We start from the raw sequence: 25,586 nt of genomic DNA, 5'->3' as shown, positions 1-25,586 counted from the left end.
TTTTGTAAGGATCATATCACATAAGTTTTATCAATCCAGAAGGTTGAATAGTGTACCCTACATAGCAATGGATGTGACATATAAGCTTGTAAAGAAAGACCACACCTATGACCTTGCAGAGCTCATGTTGTAGTAGATAAATGAAAATCTTGGAGCAATTAGAAAGTCTAAGGGAGCACAATGTAAAATTGGGTCAGCATTGGTATGCATGTTCTTTTATGTGATGAAGGAATTTCTTTCATTTGGAAAAGTCAAGTGGAGTCAGAATAAAACAATTGTTGATCAAATAAATGATTTTATTGCACAAATGGGAGATAGCTTTGATGGTCAAATGACTATCTATTTTGATGATTTCAAGAATGTAATGAACAAAAGAATGAGGATACCAGTCTCATTGGTGAATCAACATGACAATGACATATGCTTTCTTGTTGACATTGATTATACTTACATCCAAGTAGTCCTTCCAAGAGTAAGATGGCTTAGGCCATTGGGATATGAGATTGATGTTGATCAAGCTTCTAAAGCTATTACAACATTACTTGCATAGGAAATAGACAAAACTGCCAAGGCATTTAGAACTTATGACACTGTCAGATCAAGAGTTGTTATAGAACTCAAGACAACCACAATAGTCAAGAAGAAGGACAAACTAGTAAAGAAAATAAAGAAGAAATTTGGTGTTGAAGAAACAAGTGTAGTAGGAGAAGCAGAAGAAATTAGTGAAGATGAAGAAGAAGGTGTTGATGAGAAAGATGAAGATGAGCTAGAACAAGGGCCACTTGAATTGACACAAGGCCAAGGTGAAGACAAAGATGAGGATGTCAAGGAAGAAGAAGCCAATGAAGCACCCGTCAAAGGCAAGGCTATCAAAAGGAAGGCAAAGACACCTCTTGCTTCTCAGCCTACATCAAAGAAAGCTTCCATGCCAACACCCAAGAATCCAACAACCAGGGCTACAACAAGGGCCTCCACATAAAAAGCCAAAGAGGAAGCTATCACAAAGAAGAAAGCAAACAAGAGGGCACAGGAAGAGCCAAGAAAAAGAAAAAGAAATGTGGCTCAACCTAATACTGATGAGGAAGATCAATCTAAAAAGGTAAGTCATTCTCCTAAGTCTTCAATTGATACATTATGTGAAAAGATTAGGAATGGAGACTTAAGTGACATGAAAAAGATTGATTTCAATAAGTTCACTAAAGAGGAACAAAATAGAATAGAAGAATTAGTCCATGCAATGATGGCACAGTTCAAGTATACACCTCTTGAACGAGATGGACAATTGCCAAAAGAATTGTCTAAAATTGTAAAGGACAGATGGCATTTTTGTTTGAAAATGGAGAAGGAGATGAGAGAATCAACCTTAGCAAACATACTGCCTAATTTGACAAGGGAACATATAACTAAAGCAGTCAAAAGGCATAACAAGAGGTTTACACCTAAGTATAGGGCACTTTCCATACTTCAGAATAAAATAGAAGAAGTTTTACAAAGAACCACAAGATCGTGGAAGAATTTATATAAGAAAACTGAAGATGTCCTTGAAGAGGAATAAAAAGAAGAAGATATTGCTAAGCTAGAAGAGAGAGGAAAGATGAGAGAAGAGAAGAAAAAAGTAGAGAAAAAGGTTGAAGAAGAGGTAAACAAGGAAGAAAAAGAGGAGGAAGGAAAAGATGAAGACAAAGATACTAATGAGCAACAAAGTGTGCAAGACACACAACTACCACCTCCTAACCCTCCTCACTCTTCCATCACACCTAAAAAAATCATAAAGATTAAGGATGTTACTAAAACCACAAGTCAAAACATCAGCCCATTAACTACAGAAGATCTCACTAAGATCCTTGACCAAACAACTCTTCAAGCACAATTATGTACAATTCCCATATTGGTCAGTGTAAATCAGCTCCAAAATTTAGTAGATAAACTCAAAGAAGCCAATGTGTCACCACAAGAACCACCTCAAATTAGTCAAATTACTTGACTTTCATCACCACCAAGAATAGCCATGCAAGCTCATCAGGAGCCGAGTGCAATAGTAGAGAAAGTCAAAAATACATCAATATAGATAACAAGTACACCCCCAACAGCAGTGGCACAAGAAGAGGTTAGGGAACAAAACACAAGATAAGGAGGATTCAACAATACAAACTTTGGTTGAATTGCCAAAAATAGGAACTCCTACCAAACTTGTTCAGAAGCTGAGTACTGACATGTTAGCCTTACAAGTCAGTACACTAGGCTGAAGTTCTACTAGGGTTGCCAGGACCATTCATTATGGTATTCTTGAGCTTGATGAAGAAATTCAAATACCTGATGGGGACACAACCCAAGCACAGAATGGACACAACATGAAAAGGGAAATTGTATTAACTATGAAAATAAGCTAGTACATTCAATACAGAGAAAATAGACTTCAAAACATGCCCTATGGGCTTACAATAGCATAAATTTGGAGATAATTTCTCCTTTTAGTACCTCCTCTCAAACTCCACTCTGAACTGCCTTTTACAATGCCAAAAATGTCCTTAAATAGACCCCAGAGGGTTAAGGACTAGGAGTGCATTCTAGAAAGTGTCAGTTGGCATCCATCGACCTAGTAGAAGGCTCTAGAAGCTGCGTTAGAAGTTGGTGCAAATCTAGAAGAATCCAAAAATGGTAACCGAACTTTCGGGAGGCATAACTTTTGAACCGTAGCTTCGATTGACAAACCGTTTACATTTTCGAAAAGTTCTCAAAGCGCTTTATAGCCCTATGGACCAGCTTTGCTTGTCCCCCATTTTTTGGCCCTTTTCAAGGTCATTTAATGCCCCTAACCTAACTTTGAAGCATTCTTAGGAGGCCTCCAAAACCTGAAAAATTGCAATAACTTTCAAACCGTGGGGCCTTTTGACCTGATTCTTTTTCTGGAATGCTCTAAATTACAATTACATTCATCTAGCCAATTTACACCTTCTAGTTCACCAAAATGATGGCCCAATTACATACTCCTATTTTTTTTGGCATTTACACATATCCCAAGGTGTTCAAATACTCTATCCTAAAACACTAATAGTGGAACTATGAGAGTTGGAACCTTTATTTGACCCAAATGGGTATCCAGAAATGAAAACACATGAAATAGAAACTAAGTCTAAGTATATTTTTTTTGGGTGACACAGGATTGCCCTTATACCTCTGGATGCTCCTGCATTAGAAACCTAGGGTAGATTGCAAAGTGACCCTGTCACTTTATGAATGGTAGAGGAAATCCCAAATGGGAAACCTTAGCTGCTAAAATCCAAGTTGAGTCCACTATCGGCCATCCTTTCCACTTGACCAAATACTCTTCATATTGCCTATTTTTGGTACTCCTACCCACACGATGATCTAGATGTCTTCTATCGCCTCCTTCTTAGAAGCAGGAATTGGACATGGCTCTAACACCAGCTCCTCATCAGCACCATCATCATGATACTTTGCTAAGTCTGCAATGTTGAAAATAGGAGAAATATGAATACCATTTGGTAGCTCCACCTCATATGCATTTCCTGAGTCATGTTTCTTCAAAATTTTGCAAGGGCCAAATTTCTTCATTTTCAGCTTGTTGTAAGTCTCGACTGGAAATATTTCTTTTCATAAGTGCACCATGACTAGATCCCCTACTTAGAATTCCTTATGTCTTCTCCTTTGATCAACCCTAGCTTTATATTCTTGATTCATCTTGGTAATGTGTGCTTGAACCTCCTCATGTAGATGCTTGATATGTTCAGCAAATTCTTCAGCTTTAACACTTGTCCTCTCCCCTTGCTTTATCTTCCTCAATTCTGTTGCAGTCCTTGAGCTACTTCCATATATAATTTGGAATGGTGATTTACCTGTACTCCTATTTACAAAGTTATTGTAAGTAAACTCGGCTTGTGGTAGAATCAAATCCCACCCCTTGGGCTTATCCCCAACTAAACATCTCAACAAATTGCCCAGACTTCTGTTTACCACTTCTATTTGGCCGTCAATCTGTGGTTGATGTGTGGAACTGAATTTCAAGTCTGTTCTCAACTTTTTTCACAGTGTTCTCCAGAAATACCCCACAAATTTAGTATCTCTATCAGAAACTATACTCCTTGGAAGACCATATAGTCTTACCACCTCTCTGAAAAACAAGTCTACAATATGGATAGCATCATGAGTTTTGTGGCATGGAATGAAATGTGCCATTTTGGAGAACCTATCAGCCACCAAAAATATTGAGTCATTACCCCTTTGTGTCCTCGGCAATCCAAGAACAAAATCCATACTTATGTCTTCCCATGGCTTTGATGGAACAGACAATGGCTGATATAGTCCAGTATTGTGGCTAAATCCCTTGGCAACATGACAAGCCTGACAAATCTGTACAAATTTCTTCACATCTTGTGAAATCTGAGGCCAAAAATAATGTTCTCTAAGAATGGAAATGGTCTTATCTTGACCAAAATGTCCTGCCATCCCTCTGTTGTGTTTCTCTTTAATCAGATTTTCCCTCATGGAACTCCTTGGAATGCACAATTGACTACCCTTGAATAACATACCATCCTGAATCAAATAGTCTAACCACTTAGTTCTGTCTACAGCAACAGGCTCTTTACAAGCTTTCCATGCTTTAGCAAAATCAAGATCATCAGGGTACAGATTCTTGAGCTCATTAAACCCAACTACTTCAACCTGCATTACTGTAAGCAACAACTATCTCCTACTTAGTGCATTTACAACCCTGTTAGATTTTCCACTTCTATGCTTCAACACAAATGTATAGCTCTGTAAGAACTCTACCCACTTCATATGCCTCTAATTCAATTTACCTTAGCTATTTAGGTACTATAATTCTTGGTGATCAGTATACAAAAAAAATTCCTTTGGCAATAAATAATGCCTCCATTTCTTTAAGGCCTGAACTATTGCATAGAACTCTTGATCATAAACAGAATACTTCTTCTTTGCATCATTCAAAAATTCACTAAAATATGCAATAGGCTTACCTTCTTGGCTTAATACAACCCCAATAGCACTACCACTAGCATCACAATCCACCTAGAACACTTTTCTAAAATCTGGAAGTGCCAAAATAGGCTATTCTATCACCTTCTTCTTTAGCAATTCAAAACTTTTCACAGCTGCTGCAGTCCATTTAAACTCTTTTCTATCCCCTCTTATTGTGTCAGTGAAGGGTGCACATATGCCACTGAAATTCTTAATAAACTTCCTGTAAAAACTAACCAGACCATGAAATGATCTTACCTCAGTAGCAGACCTTGTAGTAGGCCATTCCAAGATGGCTTTTACCTTCTCTGAATCCATTTTGAGACCTTCAAGTGATATAACAAACCCCAAATAGACTAACTCCCTTTTTGCAAAGATACACTTCTTCAAATTAATTAATAATTTCTCTTCCCTTAACCTTTCATGGACACTAAAAATATGCAATAAATGTTCTTCCAAAGTCTTGCTGAAAATTAAAATATCATCCAAATAGACAATAACAAATTTTCCCAAAAACTTCTTAAGTACCTCATTCATAAGCTGCATGAAGGTGCTTGGGGCATTCGTCAATCCAAAGGGCATGACTAACCACTCATAAAGACCCTCCTTGGTCTTGAAGGCTATTTTCCACTCATCTCCTTCTTGAATCTGTATCTAGTTATAACCACTCTTGAGATCTATCTTTGTGAAGTACTGAGCTCCACTCAAGCAGTCCATAAGATCATCCATTCTTGGCAAAGGAAACTGATATTTGATGGTTATCCTATTTATAGCTCAAGAGTTTGTACACCTCCTCCACTCTCCATCCTTCTTTGGTGCTAGTACTATAGGTACTACACATAGACTCAGGCTCTCCCGAATCAAGCCCTTCCTCAACAGTTCCTAAACCTGTCTGTTTAGCTCCTCAGTTTCAGTAGGAGTCATCCTGTGAGCAGCCTTGTTAGGCAAACTAGCTCCTGGGATTAAATCTATCCGATGACTGATTTTCCTTAATGGTGGCAATCCTTCTGGAACATTATCAGAGATAATATCTCCAAACTCACCTAGTAAATCTGAAACTTCAAGTGGTATTTCACTACTACCTTCTTTATCTTTCCTAGGAATCAAAGCATAGCACATACGCTGATGTTTCATGCCATCTAAAAACTTCCTTCCGTCAACAAGACAAATCTTAGCACTGGTACATACCTTTTCGCCTTCCTTTTTTCATGGGCTTCAATTTGTGGTGAACTCCATCCTTTGTTAGAGAGTATGTGTTTTCATGTCCATCATGTACTCCATGTCTATCAAACTGCCATGGTATACCCAACAATAGATGGCAAACATCCATTGGAATAACATCACAAAGAACTTCATCATGGTAACTCCCAATTTTGAATTTCACTAAACATTGTTCACTTACCAGGACCTTATTATCATCTTTCACCCAAGCAATCCAATAGGGCTGGGGATGTTTCTCCCTCTTGAGCTTTAACTTAGAGACCATCTCCTCTGATACCAAGTTATTAGTGCTACCACCATCAATGATCACATCACAACATTTTTCCTCACATTTACACCTGCTATGAAATAAACTCCTCCTTTGTCCTAGTTCAATCTCACCACTTAGTAAGACCCTTTAATTTACTAAAGTCTCTCCTCTTTCTACATCTTTTGAATGCGATGATTGTGCATCCTCATCCACATGAGCAACCCTAGCTTGACCCTCAGCTCTCCTATCCGCCCTTCCTTATCGTTGAGGGCATTCAAAGGCACGATGACCTTCTTCATTGCAATGGAAATAGGTACCACAGAAGTCTCCTCTTCCTTGTCCATGTCCTCTACCTCTTCCTCTCTGATTTCCAAAGTCTTGATCATGGGAGCGGTTGAAACCCTCATTCCTCTGGTTCCTGCTAGTACTCACATCTTCATTTTTCTTTTGTGTTTCATTTTGGCCTCCAGATGACCTACTGCTTCCCCTTCCTCCTTGACCATGCCCTCTTTGTCTCCCTTCAAACCTTTTATTTAGCTTCTCTTTGACTTATAGGAAAAATTGGTATGCCTCTTCAATGTTAGTCATTCTTACCAGACTTAATTCCTCCTGGATGCTAGGTCGCAACCCACTGATATAATGAGAAACCTTCTCCTTATTTTCTTCTGCATGCCCTGCTCTAATCAAGAGTCTATAAAAATCCTCTGTATATTCTTGGACTCATCTTCCTGCTTGCTTTAACCCATGCATCTTCTTAAACAAATCAAGCTCGTAGTCCACAGGAATGAACTGCTTCTTCAATTTGTCCACCATGCGATCCCACCTTATGATCTTCTCCTTTTCTCTTCTGTTTCTTTCCAATTGGACCTCTTGCCACCAGATTTTGGCATGGCCTTTCAATTTGGCCTTTGAAAACTTAACCCTATCTAGGTCCTTGATATCCTCATACTCAAAGTATTCTTCTAGTTCATTGATCCAATCGATCAACTCATTAGGTTTCAAATTTCCTGAAAATACACCCACATCAATTGTAGGTCTTTTCCCAAACTTAGTAATGGCCCTAAAAAGCCTTTCCTCTGCCTAATTTAGAACTTCCCCGTCAAATTCCCCTCCTGGTCCAATTTCCTCTTCTTCATTGTCATCCTCACTGTCATCACCTGCGGCAACATTTCTTCCTTTATGGAGCTCCTCTTGCAATGCTTGTACCTGCCTTTGGAGGGCTCTAACCTCCTCAAGATTAATAGCTCTAGCCCTTCCACCATGCTCTCTTCATGGAGGCATCTTCTTAACTCAAACCCACAACCACACAATCTTGGTGCAAACTGCCTCACAACCGGCGCTCTATCTACACACTCAGGAAAACTAGCTCTGATACCACTTGATGGGGACACAACCCAAGCACAGAATGGACACAACAAGAAAAGAGAAATTGTATTAACTATGAAAATAAGCTAGTACATTTAGTATAGAGAAAATAGACTTCAAAACATGCCCTATGGGCTTACAATAGCATAAATCTAGAGATAATTTCTCCTTTTAGTACCTCCTCTCAAACTCCACTCCAAACTACCTTTTACAATGCCAAAAATGTCCTTAAATAGACCTCGGAGGGTTAAGGACTAGGAGTACATTCTAGAAAGTGCTAGTTGGCATCTATTGACCTAGTAGAAGGCTCCAAAAGCTGCGTTAGAAGCTGGTGCAAATCTAGAAGAATCCAAAAATGATAACCGAACTTTTGGGAGGCATAACTTTTGAACCGTAGCTCTGATTGATGAACTGTTTACATTTTTAGAAATCTCTCGAAGCGCTCTATAGCCCTGTGGAACAGCTTTTCTTGTACCCCATTTTTTAGCCCTTCTTAATGTCATTTAATGCCCCTAACTTGACTTTGAAGCACTCTTAGGAGGCCTCCAAAACTTAAAAAACTGCAATAACTTTCAAACCGTGGTACCTTTTGACCTGATTCTTTTTCTGGAATGCTCTAAATTACAATTATATTCATATGGCCAATTTACATCTTCTAGTTCACCAAAATGATGGCCCAATTACATACTCCTATTTTTTTAGCATTTACATGTATCCCAGGTGTTCAAATACTCTATCCTAGAACACTGATAGTGGAACTATGAGAATAGGAACCTTTATTTGACCCAAATGGGTATTCAAAAATGAAAACACATGAAATAGAAACTAAGTCTAAGTAAATTTTTTTTGGGTGACACAGGATTGCCCTTATACTTTTGGATGCTCCTGCATCAATACCCTATTATGATTCAAGCACTTTAACTAAGGAAAAGACGAATGAGATACAAAGTGCATTGGACAAGAGAAGGAGGCAAGAGGCATTAAGGAAAGAATTCAAATACAAGTAGGCAATGAATGAGATCAAAGATATATTCATGGATGCCTTCATCCTACAACCTCCAGATGCAAGCAGGCCAATCCTTGAGCAACTATCTGATATAGTTGACCACGTAAATAATGAAGACCATGATACAAATGTAAAACTCATGGAATGGTCAGAAAAGAAGTTTCTAGGAAAGGTCAACCAAAAGATAGAGAATAACATAATTTTAGGATAGGTTGACCTAGCCAAGAAATTGGATAAGGTAAACATTGTACTAGGGAACATCTTTTCCCTTTACAAAAAATTGTGTGATTTCTCCAGGTTCACACAAGAAATAAATCCTAAAATTTTGAACCTTGAGAGAAAACTAAAGCTCTCTAGTATGCAAATACTCTCAAATCTTGCACACAATGAGAAGAATTTTACTCAAACACTTCACACTCAAAGGGAATTAGCTTCATTATCAGTAGAAGAGGCCACTATTAAAGAAAAACTATTGCAGATTCAAGCCTCAATTACTCCTCATTTGGAAGTCTTGCACAAGGAGCAAATGTATTCTGAAACAGTCCTAAAAAAGGATCCAAATATTTCTACACATGAAGGACTTGTTGATCTAGCAGTAGAGCTTGCAATCCAACACAAGTCATTGGATATTGCATTGAATAACTAGGATGCATCTCTCAAAATACTCCTTGAAGTAAACAACACATTTTTGGCCAAGCATGGCATTACTATTTAGAACCCTTTGACATTAGTGTCAAAAAGGGGTAGATAATGTAGGAGAATATTCTAAGGGGGAGATATATTAAACGAGGATAAATGCATATAGCAAGAAGATAAGGAGATAATAGGTTCAGAAACAGGTCAAAGAAAAAAGTTGATTAGGCCCATTGGCACAATTTTCATGACATGACAAGGCATAAACAACTTAGGGGGAGTCATAAGGTATATTGATTGTTTACAATATTTTTTTTTTTTTGAAATTTTATATGTAAGTTAAGTGAGGAATGTACACATAAGGATTAGATCATGAATGATCCGTTAAGTGTTTTTGATGCTCATGTCAAAGGGGGAGATTGTTGATCAAATAAGTAAGATTGACAAATGAGTGTCAATACACTTAACCATCTTCACTATACATGCCAAATATACAATGGAAGCTAAGCCAAAACTCTAACACATGTTGAGTTACAAATGGTGCCAAGTAAGATAGGAAGTTAATAGGTGCCGAGTAACACAAGAACTTAATAGGTGTTGAGTAATGTAGGAACTATAGAGGATGCTAAGCAATCCAGAATAGATGGTGTCGAGCATTAGTATTACTTCACGTGCCGAGCAACGTAGGATTAGCATAAGATTTTGTACCAATACAAAGCATGATGTGAAACGGTTATGCATGACTTATGATAAGATAAAAGGATAAGATCAAATCCTCCCAACCACCTATGTAATCCTCATGCAGCCAATCAGAAAATTAGAGACTGCATGTAGCCAATGGGTGAATTTCAAGGGTTTGAGTGGGAACACTTGAATCAAGGATGCATAAAAAACCACTAATCTTTATAAGGGAGTCTTGATGCCATTGAACAATAGAGAGTAGCATGGGAAAGAAGAAGTAAAAGCAGAGCCTATTATTAAGGTCATTGCAGAACATTGGTGTCAAAGATTTAGTGGAAAGGACGACATTTACACATCTAGTTGATCAAACCAGAACAAGGAACACAATCAGTAGATCAGATCTAGTAGAGATCAGTGATAGAAGAGAAGATGAAGTACCTGAGATCAGCATTAGAGATTGCATTAGATTAGGTATATTATTCTAATACTCTCTCACAATTGTATTAGGAATTTGGAATTCCTATTGAGTTAGGTGGGTTTAACTATTCTATGTAAATCCTTTAACAGGGTGGCATTCTAAGTTGAATGTTCTTAAGTCCTCTAATAGGGCACACTCCTAATAGGGTGTAGAAATCCTTTAATAGGGTCACATTTAACAGTGTGTTGTAGCCTTTAACAGGGCAAACCATCAAAAGTGGTTGAAATCAATTGCTAGATTAATTTTGCGAGTATCGTCCCCACCCTAGTTTTACCTTCTTATTCTTGGAGGGTTTTTGGGTCACCAAAATCTCAAGTGTTATGTGGTGATGCATGTTTTCTTCTCATGATTGTTTAATGTTTATATGCATGCATGTTAATTTCAGTTATATGTTATTAAGGATTTAAAACAAGTGAAAAGGTCAATACTTCTGATTCACCCCCCTCTCAGAACCACTCTTCCCATTAAGACATTCCAACACTTTCATGTTTTAGAAAATTTGTAGCAAGTAAGGATAAAACGTGCTAGGATCTAGCCTCCCACCGCCATAGAAATTCTTCAAGAAATCTACCTGTAGAGGTTCATTAGGAATTTGTTTCTTTAAGTATGAAAAGTATTCCTCATCACTGTCACTATCACTATCACTTTCCACTTTCCCTTTGTACCAAACCATGTTTTGAATTCGAACCTCAAATAGAGTTGCCAATATTCAATCTTCCAAAATAGAGTCACCAACCTTCATTCAAGGGAAGGTACCTTTAATTAGCTAGTTTACTAATTTTTATTTACTTGACTTTAGATGTGACCAAGATTTTTCCTATTCCTTCTTGGAATAGCAACTATTCTTTCAATGACCACAACATTTTGACCAATAGGAGCTCTTCTCAAGATTTCTCTAAATTATTCTTCTTCTTCTAGAACCTAGTTCACTTGATGGTATTGTTGAGTAGTTCATCTAAACCTCTAGGCTAGAGTGTTCAAATCTGAATTAATATCTTCTTGTGTATCCTAAAAGCCAAGATTCAGTTGTAGAACTCGAAACACATTCTCATGCAATAATACCATCTTACTTCATTACAGGTGACTGATTAATATTTCTTATTTCAGTCCCCAGTAGAGTCACCAAAAATCTGTTGGTAAATAGATTTACCACTATAAAAATTGCCCAACAGAGTGCATGTGGCAAACCGTTCACAATAGTTGGATAGGCCCTTGGTATGTGGCCTTCCTCTGTGTTTAGAGGGGCAGCTCCCTCATATGATATAATTTTGAAGTTTTTAAATAAAAATGAAATCAAACTTTAAAAGATGAGAAAGCTCATGATGAGGAATGCACCACATGACTTCTCAACTTTCTTGAATTAACATAAACTGCTAATAAAAACAATCAAGATCTATGCTTGAGAACTATTACTAGCACAATGATGATTCAAAGATCCATAAACATTTGCACAATACCATGAGAATGCTCACTACAAAGAGAATCACCATTTCTAACAATTTAGAGTTCAAAGAAGAGAACTCAAATTGCATGTTCCTTTATTTTCTTGCACCAAGAACCTAAGAGGAATTTCTGATTGCAAAGACAAAATTTGTACACACTTTCCAAATATCATCTTCTATTCAAAATTTTAGCATAGTGTTCCCTTTTCCTAAAATCCCAAAAAGTCCCCTTTTACAAAGCCCCTCTTTGATGTAAAAGGGGTAAAATGTAAAAGAGGGGGCATCTCGCAGTCCGTTCTCTCCTCTTCTGCTCTAGCCTTGGGCATCTTATTTTCTTATCTTTGATGCCATGCCACTTGCAGCATCTCCATCAATTTGCATAACCGCTAATAAATAATAAGATTATATGAAAATAAATATTTTTTAGTTTTGAAATATTTATTTTAATTTCATCATATTAACTTTTCTAATACTTCAATTTGTGAAACATAGTTATTGAAGGTTAAAATATAGTGAAATCATTTTATAATTATTAAAGGCTAAAATTATTTTATAATACCTAATACTAGAGGTATATTAACTACAAAAATAGTATATACATTTGAATAATGAGTAAAATCTTATGAGAATAATATATTTTATAGTCATTTTCATTCGTAACATTACATTAAGGCTTTACAATAATCTATTGTTTTAATGATTAATAATCTTTTCTTTTTAAGGTTAGAACTACTTATCTTATCATTTTAATTCTATACTAATATTAAATTATATATGGATATAAGTACATATTGTGAGTTATATTAATTATGTTTGGCTTACAATTTACTAAAACTTTTATTACTTGAATGTTTACATTCAAAGCATAATTGCATTACAATGTTAGGATTCACATATATAACTTACTTTTATCTCACAAGTTTGCACCACTTTATATTCCATCAAATTTTAAGATGTAGATGAAATATAATGTTGGAAAAAATAGAAGTTTCAAATAGAGATGAATGACTAAGTCACCAAAGAAACAAAGACATGCAAATTTTACAGTTACACATCACTTTAAAACAATAAAGAAAGAAGTGTCATAAGAAATAATAATTGTATATGCTACTTTAGTATGCAAATAAACACTAATCTAATGAAATAAAAGCATTAGGATTAAACTAAATTAACATAACCTCAAGATAGACAAAAGAGAAGCTCTCAAATGAGAATATGAACCATTTAAGGGGCTCTCTCAATGAGATTGTTCTCTTGAGTTGGGGATGTGTCTATTTGATAGGATTTGGGATGTGTGCTCAAGATACTCAAACTATGCTTCAATGGAGATGGAAAATGACAAATTGGTAACTTTGTGAGCTCTCAATTTGGCATTATAAGAGTATGGTTAAGGGCTTTGTTTCTCACACTAGCATTATAACTTTAGCTTAAAGGTTGTGATGAAATGGCTTGGGAGGCGATTCAATTTATAGGCTAAGGGCTTGAGGGTTTGAGGGTTAAGATGCAAGGATGGGGAAAAGCTCATGGAGGGCTCAGATCGCATGAGAGAAGAGGACATGGATTGTGCTTCCTTACAGCCAATCAGGGAGTGACACATGTCACAGGGTGAGTGGATGGAGGAAAGGGCAAGGATGAGTCAAAAAAAGAGGCTCAAGGCCTTAAAGACCCTCATAAATGGCTTGTAAGAGCAATGAATGGGCTTGTAAGAGTCTTTATGGCCTTGTAAGAGCATTCATGGCTGGGTGGTTGGAATATTTTGGAGGGAGTTGAGATTGTTGACTTTGCTTGGCTTAGGAAAGTCTTAAGCTTGCTTAGGGAATGTGACAAGGTTAGGGGGAGGATTAGAGGTGATTTAGGATTTAGATTAGGGATGTTAGAGATATGCAAGTGGATGGCATTCAATGAGGGTGGGTGAGTTAGCAGCTAAGCTTGGTTAGTATGGGTGGATGGGGTGGATTAAGCTAAAAAGGGGGTTTAGAGATAGGCTTAGGAAGAGGATAAAGTCCTTCTAGAAGAGTCTAGAACTTCATAAGGTTTTGAGGATAAATAAAGTTTATTTATCTCAAGGGTTTGGGTTGAGGAAATATTTATTAAAACATTTTTAATAAATATGAGAATTAATATTTAACCTTAGTTAAATATTTTGAGTTGGGATTAAGGGTAGAAAATGATGGGAGTAGCCTTTAATCGAATTTAAAAAAGGATTAGAAGATTTTGGAAGAGTTTAGTGATCTTAAGGAAATTGGCCAAGTTTTGGGCAAAAAATAAATTAAATATTTATTTTGGAATTTTTGGTCAATTTATTTAAATAATTAATAAATAAGGAAATAATGTTTAAATAAGATTTAAACATTTTTGGGAGGGATTCCTTAATTAAATATTTTTAATTAAGATAAAGGGATTTAATGGCATAAAAATAAATAAAATAAATAATTAATTAATTAATAAATGATGATGTCATCAGGGACTTTTTTTAGAAAATAAAAATATTTTATTTTCTAAAGGATTTTAGGTGTCTACATTTTTCCCCTCTTTGATGTGATGTCGCAAGTGGCATGGCATCTAAGATAAGAAAATAAGATGCCCAAGGCTAGAGCAGAAGAGGAGAGAATGGATTGTGAGATGCCCCCTCAAGAAGGCGGCAAGGAGAGAAAGCTAGGCTCGACGGCTTCTTGAAGAGTACAAGAATCTTGGCAGGTGGGAGGACGAAGAGTGGCTTAAGAGAAGAGGTTTAGTTAGCTCAAACTCTCACTATGAGAGAATGATATAGGGGAAAATCAGAGGCACAAGAGTAAATAAGCTTAAGACTTTAGGGAAGGTGGAGGATGAAGGAGCATAGCACTATAAAAAGGAATCCAAGATAGGGAGAAGGATGAGGGGATTATAAAGCTGATGCAATAGGATTTCAAAGATTTAGATTAGTGAAAGATGGGTTTCGGAGATCCCTAGGACTAGGATCGTGGATCTCGAAAGATGAGGCTTGGTGGATTGATTGTACTGGTGGATCCCTAAGACTAGGATTGTAGATCCCTAAAGCTAAGAGTGATGATTGATTCTGAGAGATACAGTTGCACAAGCTGGGGTAGGAGAGACGGATGCTGGATATGGATGGGGGATAATAGAGATGAAGGGAATCCATTGAAACTTATTGAGCGGGGGGATACTTCAAAGAGAAGTACCACCATGTAGTTGGGCACTAGATTTGCTATAGGACTATTGGTTAATTGCCAAGGTTGCCAAGAACATCAAGGCCTTTTCACCAACTATCCAGAGGACTAACGGACTAACTCGAAACAAATGCACAAGGATTGCCCTAGCATCACACAGAAAACCCAAAGGAAATAGTGTGGAACCAACACTAGGTAACCCACAAGCAAAAAAGAAACAAATGAAAGACTTGATCAAAACTATACACTCAGAGTGCACCATTCGCAGCATACCATGATATGGAAGATCATGGAAACCTTGAGGAGGGAACAAAAAGATTGCTTGGAAAAGATACTTCAAGACCCAAAAGGGAATATTCCAAATCAAAAGAAAGCAAAAATAAAAAAGAGAACCATTTGCCAACAAGATGGGTAGGATGAGGTACTAACGGACCAAGATCAGTCATGAGGAAAGCTATATCCTACAAGGATCTATCAAAGAGCACCTAAGTTGATGGATCTGGATGAGTGATGCATCTGGCAAGCTGAACTAAGAGGATAACACTTTGGTGACAGGAGATCTAGCTAAAGGATGCATTAGAATAGCTAACCAAGGGTTGTGCAATGTGTTCATGATGTCGATCAAGGAGTAACTGACATGAAAGCGAGATAGATACAATGGTACTAAGCTAAAGAGGATGTACAAGCTGATAGACCAAGATATGTTGCAAATGTACAAGGTTGTTCATGCTTTGGTTTTGTGAGATGGAAATGTTTGTGAAGGGTGGGATGCCTGTAATAGTTGATAGGCAGACAGGTAGACGGTTTGCAAAAAGCGTAAGTAAAAATGGGGTTCTTGGTGTGCATGTGATAGGATACAAGCTAGGATACAAGATTATGTACAAGCTAGAATATGGTACAAGCTTTGGACAAGATGTGGATATAAAAGGTATGGTACAAGATTTAAAAGGTATAATACAAGCTTTGGTACAAGAGTTACACACTATGGTACAAGATTTACAAGCTGTACAGGAGGTATTTACAAGCTTCATTAGATTTTGGATATTTGGTTGGAACACCAAGGGAACAAGCTAGTGTTTTATGGGATGGTGAATGGATGGATGAGGGATAGGATAGTGATAGATAATGGATTAGTCTTAGTACACAAGGCACCTAAATTACCAAGTTTTCACCAAGGTACCTATCCAAGGCGCTTGAATTGCCAAGTTTTCACCATTGGACGCTTATTTCTCTTTACTATCTTTTTGTATTTTCCAAAAGCTTGGTATACCAAGGATCTTCAAGCATAGAACCTCTTGAGATGAATGATATTAGTAGGATCATTCAAGAGTTCTCCTTCTGGTGTAGATAGTTGATAGGCTCCAGAGCCAAAGGAGGCAATGACAACATAAGGACCAAGCCATGTACAAACTTGCCTTTCTTTTCTCGATCAACTTGGACTTTAACATTTTCTTTGAGGACCATGTCGCTTGGCTGAAGGTGTCATGGGAGCACCTTCTTGTTGAAATTCCTTTTGAGATGAGTTTGATAGACTATGAGATGATCATAGGCTTGTTGTCACTTCTCGTCTAAGAGATCTAGTTGGGTGAGCCGAGATACTCTATATTCTTCATCTGATATTTGCCCCTGCAAAGATATGTGCAAGGAGGGAAGTTCAACCTCTATGGGTAGTACTGCTTTGGCACCATAGACTAAGGAGTATGGAGTTGTTCCTGTGGATGTACAGAAGGAAGTTCGATAGGCCCATAGGGCTGGATTTATTTGTAGGTGCCAATCGCCGTCAGAATCATTGACAACTTTCTTTAAGATTTTGAGAAGGGTTTTGTTAGTTGCCTTTGCTTGGCCATTACCTTGTGGGAAATATGGGCTAGAAAAGTGGTGATGGATGCAGAGGGAAGTGCATAATTCTTCCATGTTGAGATTTTCAAAGTTACCTCCATGGTCGGTGAAGATGGTGGATGGGATGCCAAAGCGGAAAACAATGTGATACAAGATGAACTTGGAGACCTAAACTCCTGAAGGCAAACAATTTATGTCCATTAGATGAGAGAGGTGTGATAGTTCCAACTAGATTGAGGCCCCAACAAGCGAAAAGCCAAGGTGGTGCAATAGGCTGTAGATCTTGTAGATCCTGTGCTGGAGCATGCACAAGATTTGCATGCTGCTGACATGGGAGACACTTTCTAACAAATTCATAGGAGTCTTCTTCAATGGTAGGCCAATAGTAGCCTGTTCTATGGATTTTTCACACTAGGATAATACCACTCATGTGGGCACCGTAAAGTTCAGAGTGTACTTCTTTTAATGCCATCACAGCCTCATTTTCATCCAAACATCAAGAGAGAGTATCATGATAACCCTGATGATATAGGGTATTGGCTATGATAACATAGCGGGATGATTTTTAGATGAGGTTCTAGCGTTGGGTACGTGTGAGGTGAGGGGATATGATACCATCATTAAGGTAAGTGTGAATCTCATGGTACCAAGGGGATTGGGGACCAACCAAGATACAAACACGTTTTGAATCCTCATTCGCATAGGCGAGTGTGAGGAGTTGCTCGACTAAAAACTCATACTATGTAGCTACTTGGGGAATTTCCAAGAGTGAGCCGATAATAGACATAGCATCTGCTACTTTGTTCTGCATTCGAGGCACTTGTGTAAATTGAAGATTTGTAAAATGCTTTGTTAGCTGATCAACTAGTTCTTTGTAGGGTAATAGCTTTTCATCTTTGGTTTGATATTCATTGAGGACTTTCTTGATGATGAGCTGAGAATCGCCAAAGATTTGTAACTTAGTAATGTTCCATTCTGCGGCTATCTTTAATCCTGCTATGAGAGCCTCATATTCAGCTATATTGTTGGTGCTAGAGAATTGTAGCTTAAAAGCTTTTGGAATGTAATCTCCTTGAGGTGTGACCAAAAATATTCCTACCCTTGATCCATGAGCTATGTATGAGCCATCAAAATAAAGTTTCCATGGGGGATATTCTTCAATTAGACAGATATGTTCATTTGGAAATTCTATGATCAAAGGATATGCATCTAATAGAGATGCATCAGCTAGGTGATCTGTTATAGCTTTCCCTTTGATTGCCTTTTTGTCCACATACTGGATGTCAAATTTGCTAAGGAGCGTAACCCATTTGGCCAAACAGCCTGTAAGTGATGTTCTAGAGAGCATATACTTGAGAGGGTCTATCTTGGAGACTAGTTGGATGGTATGACTTAGCATGTAATGGAGAAGCTTTTGAGTTGAGAAAACAATTGCCAAACAAGCTTTTTTCATAGGAGTATAATTGAGTTCATAACCAACTAGGGTTCTACTGATGTAGTAGATGGCTCTTTCTCTATCGTAGTCATCAAGCTATGCTAGAAGTGCCCCTAGAGTAGTAGGCATTGCTGATATGTACAAGATCAAGGGATGACCAGGAACTAGTGGAACCAAGATAGGGGGATTGGCGAGATACTGCTTGAGTTGATCGAAACCGCATTGACATAAAGGATCCCACTTGAAGTTTTGATCCTTCTTCAGTAAATGTGTAAATGGCGTACACTTATTTGCAAGCTAGGAGATGAAGTACCAAATGGATTGAAGCTTTCCCTGAAGAGAGAAAAGTTGTCGTAGTGTCTGGGGAGGAGGCATGTCTAAGATAGCTTTGACCTTCTTGGGGTCAATCTCTATACCTCATTTATAAAATATAAAGCCTAGAAGCTTGCCAGATGTGACCCCAAAGACACATTTCTTGGGATTCAGCATGAGATGATGTTTGGCTAACCTATCAAAGACTTTCTCCAGGTCAGCAAGATGATCCACGAAGGTATGAGATTTGACCAAGATATCATTCACATAATCCTCCAAAATGCTATGAATGAGATCATGAAAAATGGCTATCATAGCTCTTTGATAGGTAGCCCTAGCATTCTTTAGGCCAAAAGGCATCATGTTGTAACAAAAGGTTCCCCAATGGGTAGTGAATGTTGTCTTATGTTGATCCTCTTCTGCAATCTTAATTTGATTGTACCTAGAAAATCCATCCATGAGGGACAAAATTTCATGTCCAGCTATAAGATCTACAATCATATCTATGTTGGGCAAGGGAAAATCATCTTTTGGACAAGCTTTGTTAAGATCTCTGAAATTAGTGCAGATTTTGATGTCGCTAAAAGGTTTAGTGATAGGGACCATGTTGGAGATCCACTCTGAGTAGTCGATAGGTCAGATAACCTTAGCAGCTAACATTCTTTCTAATTCAGCTTTGACCAATAATGCCACCTTGGGGTGCATTTTTCTAAGCTTTTTTCTAACAGGCTTGATCTTTGGATCGATTGCAAGATGATGAACCACAAGCTTTGGATCCAGCCCTGGCATGTCCTGATATAACCATGCAAATCGGCCAATGTTCTCTTGTAAGACCTCAAAGAGGAGATCAACTTGGTCTTGTGATAGGGATGCAACGATGTGAACAAGTCTGGGGATCTCTGAAGGACCAATGTTGACTTCTCTAGTATCCTCAATTAAAATAGAAGACACCTTTGGTCAATTATTTTGAGGAGGCAATGCTAAATCCTCATGTTCTACTTGTGACTCTAGATTTTTTTGCTGAGGGGTTCTCTGCGCTGCCTTAGCTAGTCCTGGATTCACCTTAGTTCCAATTTTGGGTGTATCAGAACTAGGTTGGGGATTTTCTCCAAAATACTCCTTGGGATCTAGCTTATAGATATATGCAAAATCTAGCTTTATTTTCTTGTGAGGTGTTTCAGCTCCTATGAATCTCAAAAGAACTTCCTCTGATGTGAACTCATCAATGTGTATGATGCTTGGTTGGTCCCAATCTATGAGTTGTGGATGGGCGAGTGGTAGGTCAATGAAATGGATGGATAGTTTTTGGAAAATAGAGTCTCTAAGTAAGATTTGGTCTGGGATATCGTCATAGGCTCTCTTTTCAACTTCCTCAGGAATGTCTTCAATTTTGACAAGATCACGGTGAATGTTCCAAAAAGTGTGACCGTTCTCATTGGTGCCCCCAGTTGTGGGTATGCCAAAGCCAAGACCTGACTTTGATTCCCACTTGTGTGCATCGATGGGGCACTGCATGCCTCTCTCTTCTGGTCCTAGACCACCACCTTGATAATTCCATTTGTTAGTGATGAGCTTATGTTCTTGGGGATACTTTTGGCTAAAGTGATCAAGGTGTGCTTGATTTCTTGGAGGTGCATCCGTATGTAACCAATTGTTGATATTTGGAGTGAGCTCCTCATGAAGAGGGATTTTCGAGGATACAAAGGTTGTTGGGCCAAACTATTTGTATCGAGGAGGTGGAATCTCCTTAGCTTTTTGATATGTTGGTTGTCCATGGGCATGTGGATTAAGTGGGAGTGCCCGGATAGCAAATGCATCTAACAGACTATACTCTCCACAACCTTTGTTATTGATCTTCACGGTAGATAGGGTGGAGGCGAGGATGGTTTTTGGGTCATTAAAAGTATGGGATGAGCTGGTGATGGCTGTGCTGATATCAATTCTAGGGAAATGGTTTGTATATGAAGCTTCAACTGCATTGCAGTAAGAAACAGGTTCTAGATCGGCATGGATGGTTACCTTAGTGCCTTGATGACTAGCCCAACGTTGATTGGCAGCAAAATAGTTCCTTCTGTGGTTCTTTCCAAGTTGTCATAAGCTTTGATGGTGATAACCTCACTGATGATATTTGCCTCAATATACCTAGCTTATTTTATGAATTTTAGGGTGCAAATATTCAAGGCTGATCCATTATCTATCATTACTCTTTTTACGGCAAAATTGGATACCATGATGGCTATGCGAAGCGGAAAGGTGTGATCTGGCTCGACCACGGGTATGTCGATCAGTTTGAATGATAGGGCACATGAGGAGGATAGGTGTCCAATGAGATTACGAAAATTAGTAGTGTTGATATCTGAAGAGACACGGGATTCTATGACAGCACTGTCAAGGATGCTTTTGTACATAGGACTGGTGTGGAGAAGGTCTAAAATGGAGATTTGGGCTGGCATGTTCCCAAGGTGTTCCAAGATATTGTACTGGCTTTTTGATGGAGCTGATGGTGCTGGTGACACTGGTGGACCTGCGATGTTAAATTGTGCTCTTCTAGTGGTGATTGCACACTCATTTTTTGGGCCTTGGATATTGATAACATTGACAAAAGGCTCTTTTTTAGATATACAACCGATGAGGCTACCATAGTCTATGTAGGATGAAGTATGGTCATTGTTCTTCCCATGCTATTGGTTTGGCTGGCGGTTCTTGGTGTTGTTGTTGTTGGTTTGGATAGGTGATTTTCTAGGATTTTGGTTGTTCTGAGGAGGAAAAGCATTTTGATTAGGACTGGTGTGGAGAAGGTCTAAAATGGAGATTTGGGCTGGCATGTTCCCAAGGTGTTCCAAGATATTGTACTGGCTTTTTGATGGAGCTGATGGTGCTAGTGACACTGGTGGACCTGCGATGTTAAATTGTGCTCTTCTAGTGGTGATTGCACACTCATTTTTTGGGCCTTGGATATTGATAACATTGACAAAAGGCTCTTTTTTAGATATACAACCGATGAGGCTACCATAGTCTATGTAGGATGAAGTATGGTCATTGTTCTTCCCATGCTATTGGTTTGGCTGGCGGTTCTTGGTGTTGTTGTTGTTGGTTTGGATAGGTGATTTTCTAAGATTTTGGTTGTTCTGAGGAGGAAAAGCATTTTGATAGATCTATAAGCCTGCATTGGGAGAGGTTTGGGCACCAACGATGATTTCTTTCCAATTAATGAGGTCCTGCACATAATCTTTCAATTTCATGCATCTGAGGGTAGTGTGACCTTTTACCCTATGAAATTTGTAGTACTCATTATCTTTGTACCATGCAGCTTTGGATATGCCTGGGTCAATTTTCTGGGTAGGAGGAAATTTGATGAGATTTTCCTTAGTCAATTTCTCAAAAATGACATCCAAAGGTTCACCAAGGGGTGTATAATTTCTAGGTGCAAGTTGGAATTTGGGCTTTTGCCTTGCAGCTACATTGATGGCATTAGCTTGATTGCTAGACCCATGGAAGTTGGGTCTTGGATTGTGGTTTTGATAGCTTTGGTTATTTTGCTATTGGTAGTTGATAGCTTGTTGATTTTTTGGTTGATATGGTGGGTTGGACTGGTTTTGAGAAGGACCAACAATATTCACATGTCTGGTGTCAGTGACGCCATCTGTTGCAACATGCTTGTTTTTGTTCCAATACCTAGACTTGTCATTTGAATGTGTTTGATTTTGGTTGGCTTCCTTGTAAATCTTGACCACACCATCTTTAATGACTCCTTGCTCAAGGATCATTCCTTTCTCTTTGATATCTTTGTAGGTCTACAAATAGTTCATGGTCATGTGGTGAGCCAAGCTAAGATGGGAATTATCAATAAAAATTTTCACCAAATGGCGCTTTGGCAAGGTATAGGATATGTGGGTTGTAAGGGTTTGCCATCTTTGCAGATATTCGGGAAGGCTTTCTCCACCTTTTTTCTTACTGTAGACAAGATCAACTACTGATAGCTCTGTTTCAACAAGATGGGCATATTGGGCTACAAATGCCTCAGATAATTTAGCAAAATTTTTAATTGTGCCATAGGGGATTCTATAAAACCATTCAAGAGCTGGTTCGGCCAAGCTTTTAGGAAAGAGACGCAAGAGAAAGACGTCATCGTATGCCACTTCTTGGCAGTCCATGTAAAATTCTTTGATATGTGTGATAGGGTCTCCTTTTTCTCTAAATTTGTCAAATTTGGGTGTCTCAAAATGCTTGGGAAATGGTGTCATGGTAATGGCTCCGTCAAATGGGTAAGGACACACATTTTCAAACTTGAAGGTTTTTGGATCATTTCCCTCCTAGATTTTTTTCAAAGCTATCTTCATGGCTTCCCATTCTGAATTAATGGGTGATGACTGGGGTGCCCCCAATGTAGGAGTGCCCTGAGGTAGGTATGTGCTAGATGGGGCAATCGAATATGGATGGCTTTGAGGTATGGGCTGGTAGGGATTGTACATGGCTTGGGCAACTAAATGGTGGATGATGGGTTGCTGAGGTGGAGGGGGCACATATTGCTACATGTGTTGTGAGGCTTGTTGCTAATATTGGATTTGAGGTTGGGATTGAGGAACATAAGCTGGGTGTGGGATAAATGGATTGCTTTGTGGAGGTAAGGTATAAGATGGTTGTGAAGCTTGGGGGAAGGATCAGGCAGCTTGTGGAACTTGACTTTGGATTTGAGGAGTTTGACCAATATATGTGGGTTGTGCCCCCATTTGGGAAGATATCTACATGGCAAAGGAAGCCAAGTAATTGGTGGTTGGTGGTGGTGGATTTCCTTCTAGAAGTGTCATAGAAAAATAGTTGGTGATAGGAGCTAATGGATTAGTTGGTGGTGGAGGTGGTGGGAATTGAAAGCTTGGGAATGGAACTGATGGGGTTTGATAGCTTGGTGGCTAGATTTGAAAGCTTGGTAGAGTGGTGGAAGGAGCTTGGGTCACTTGAGAGCTTGGAAAAACATCGGTAGTAGCTTGTGGGGTTTGATAGCTTTGTGAAGTGAGGGTAGTAGCTTGTGGATTTGTGGGTGATGGCACTGAGCTCCAAGGACCTAGTGGAAATGATGGAATTGTGTTCTGAGCTAAGGTAAACAAGCTGGGGGTGATGAAAGGTTGATTACTTGGCCCCATGGGTGGTATCCCGATTGTATATTGCTGAGGTTGGCCAAAGATGTTAGCACTGATTTGGGAGATGGGTGGATTTGGAAGGCTGGGTTGGAGAGCAGCAACATCAATAGTGAAGGGAGTGAATGATGAGGTGTTTTGGGTGAAGGGGGTTTGGGATGTAGTGGTATGCATATATGAGAAATATGTTAGCAAAGGAATACTAATCTATCAAGAGAACAAAGCATTAACTAGCATAAAAACCATAACATATATGAGAGACAAAGTGAAAACCCTCAAATGAGAATATGAGCCATGGAATGGCTCTCCCAATGAGAATGGTCACTTGATTTAGAGATGAGTCTATTATGTGGATGTGGGATGTATGCTCAAGGTTCTCAAAATAGCTTCAATGGAGATGAAAATGGCAAATTGGTAGCTTTGTGAGCTCTCAATTTGGCATTATAAGGGTATGGTTAAGGCTTTTGCTTCTCAAAACTAGCATTATAACTTTAGCTCAAAAGGTTGTGATGAAATGTCTTGGGAGGGGATTAAATTTATAGGCTAAGGGCTTGAGGGATGGAGGGCTAAGATGGAAGGAAAGATGAAAGCTTAAGGAGGGCTAGGATGCACTCAAAGGGGAGCACATGGATTGTGCTTGTTTAGCACCAATCAAGGAGTGACACATGTCATAGGGTGAGTGGATGGAAGAAAGGGGATGGATGAGTCAACAAAGGAGGCTCAAGGGATAATATCTTCATAAAGACCCTTCATTATGGCTTGTAAGAGCTTGTAAGAGTCTTTATGGCTTTTGTAAGAGCATTTATTGTTGGGTGGTTGGGATATTTTGGAAGGAGTTGAGATTGTTGACTTTCCTTGGCTTAGGTAAGTCTTAAGCTTGTTTAGGGAATGTGACAACATTAGGGGGTGGATTAGGCTTGGGTTTAGGATTAGATTAGGGATGTTAGAGATTTTCAAGTGGATGACATTCATGAGGGTGGGTGAGTTAGTGGCTAAGCTAGGTTAGTATGGGTGGATGGGGTGGATTAGGCTAAAAAGGGGGATTAGGAATAGGTTAGGAGTTATTAGATTTGAGGGTTTTATTTATCAAATAGATTTATTTAATAAATGGGGATTTTGGAATTAGATAGAAGAATAGGATTTAATTGATAAATGATAGGTTATTTGATTTATCAATTAGGACTATAGATGATTAATTAAATTAATCAGCTAGGGGATGGCAAAGGATTAATTAAATAAAAATTTAATTAATGATGCCTTTAGAGATAACTAAATAGGATTACCAAAGCGGTGTAATCAAATTTAGGTGTCTGCAGTATGGACAAATGGTGGAGTGGTGGTGGTTGGATTGGCTTGTGGAAGGGAGATTTCAACTTGAGTAGAGGCTGGTATGTTTGGGTCTATTGGATCATAAGGAGTGGTTTGAGGCTCTTCTTTTGGCTCATATTGAGGATAATTTGAATCATAAGAGCCTATTGGGAGTGGTAGTTGCCAAAAAAATGGGTGAGATGGTTTTGATAAGGGGGGAGGTCTTCCAAAGTTGAAGACTCTGATGTTGTCCCTTAGAAAGTTAGCCATGATTGTTTCTTTGTTCTTGTCTATAATGGCGTTCACCAATACTGCA

The sequence above is a fragment of the Cupressus sempervirens genome, chromosome 1 (assembly GCF_028749045.1).
Source record: "Cupressus sempervirens isolate cs-2001-9-10 chromosome 1, ASM2874904v1, whole genome shotgun sequence".
NCBI lineage: Eukaryota > Viridiplantae > Streptophyta > Pinopsida > Cupressales > Cupressaceae > Cupressus > Cupressus sempervirens.
The sequence above is the reverse complement of the archived record's forward strand: the minus strand, read 5'-3'. Positions refer to the sequence as shown.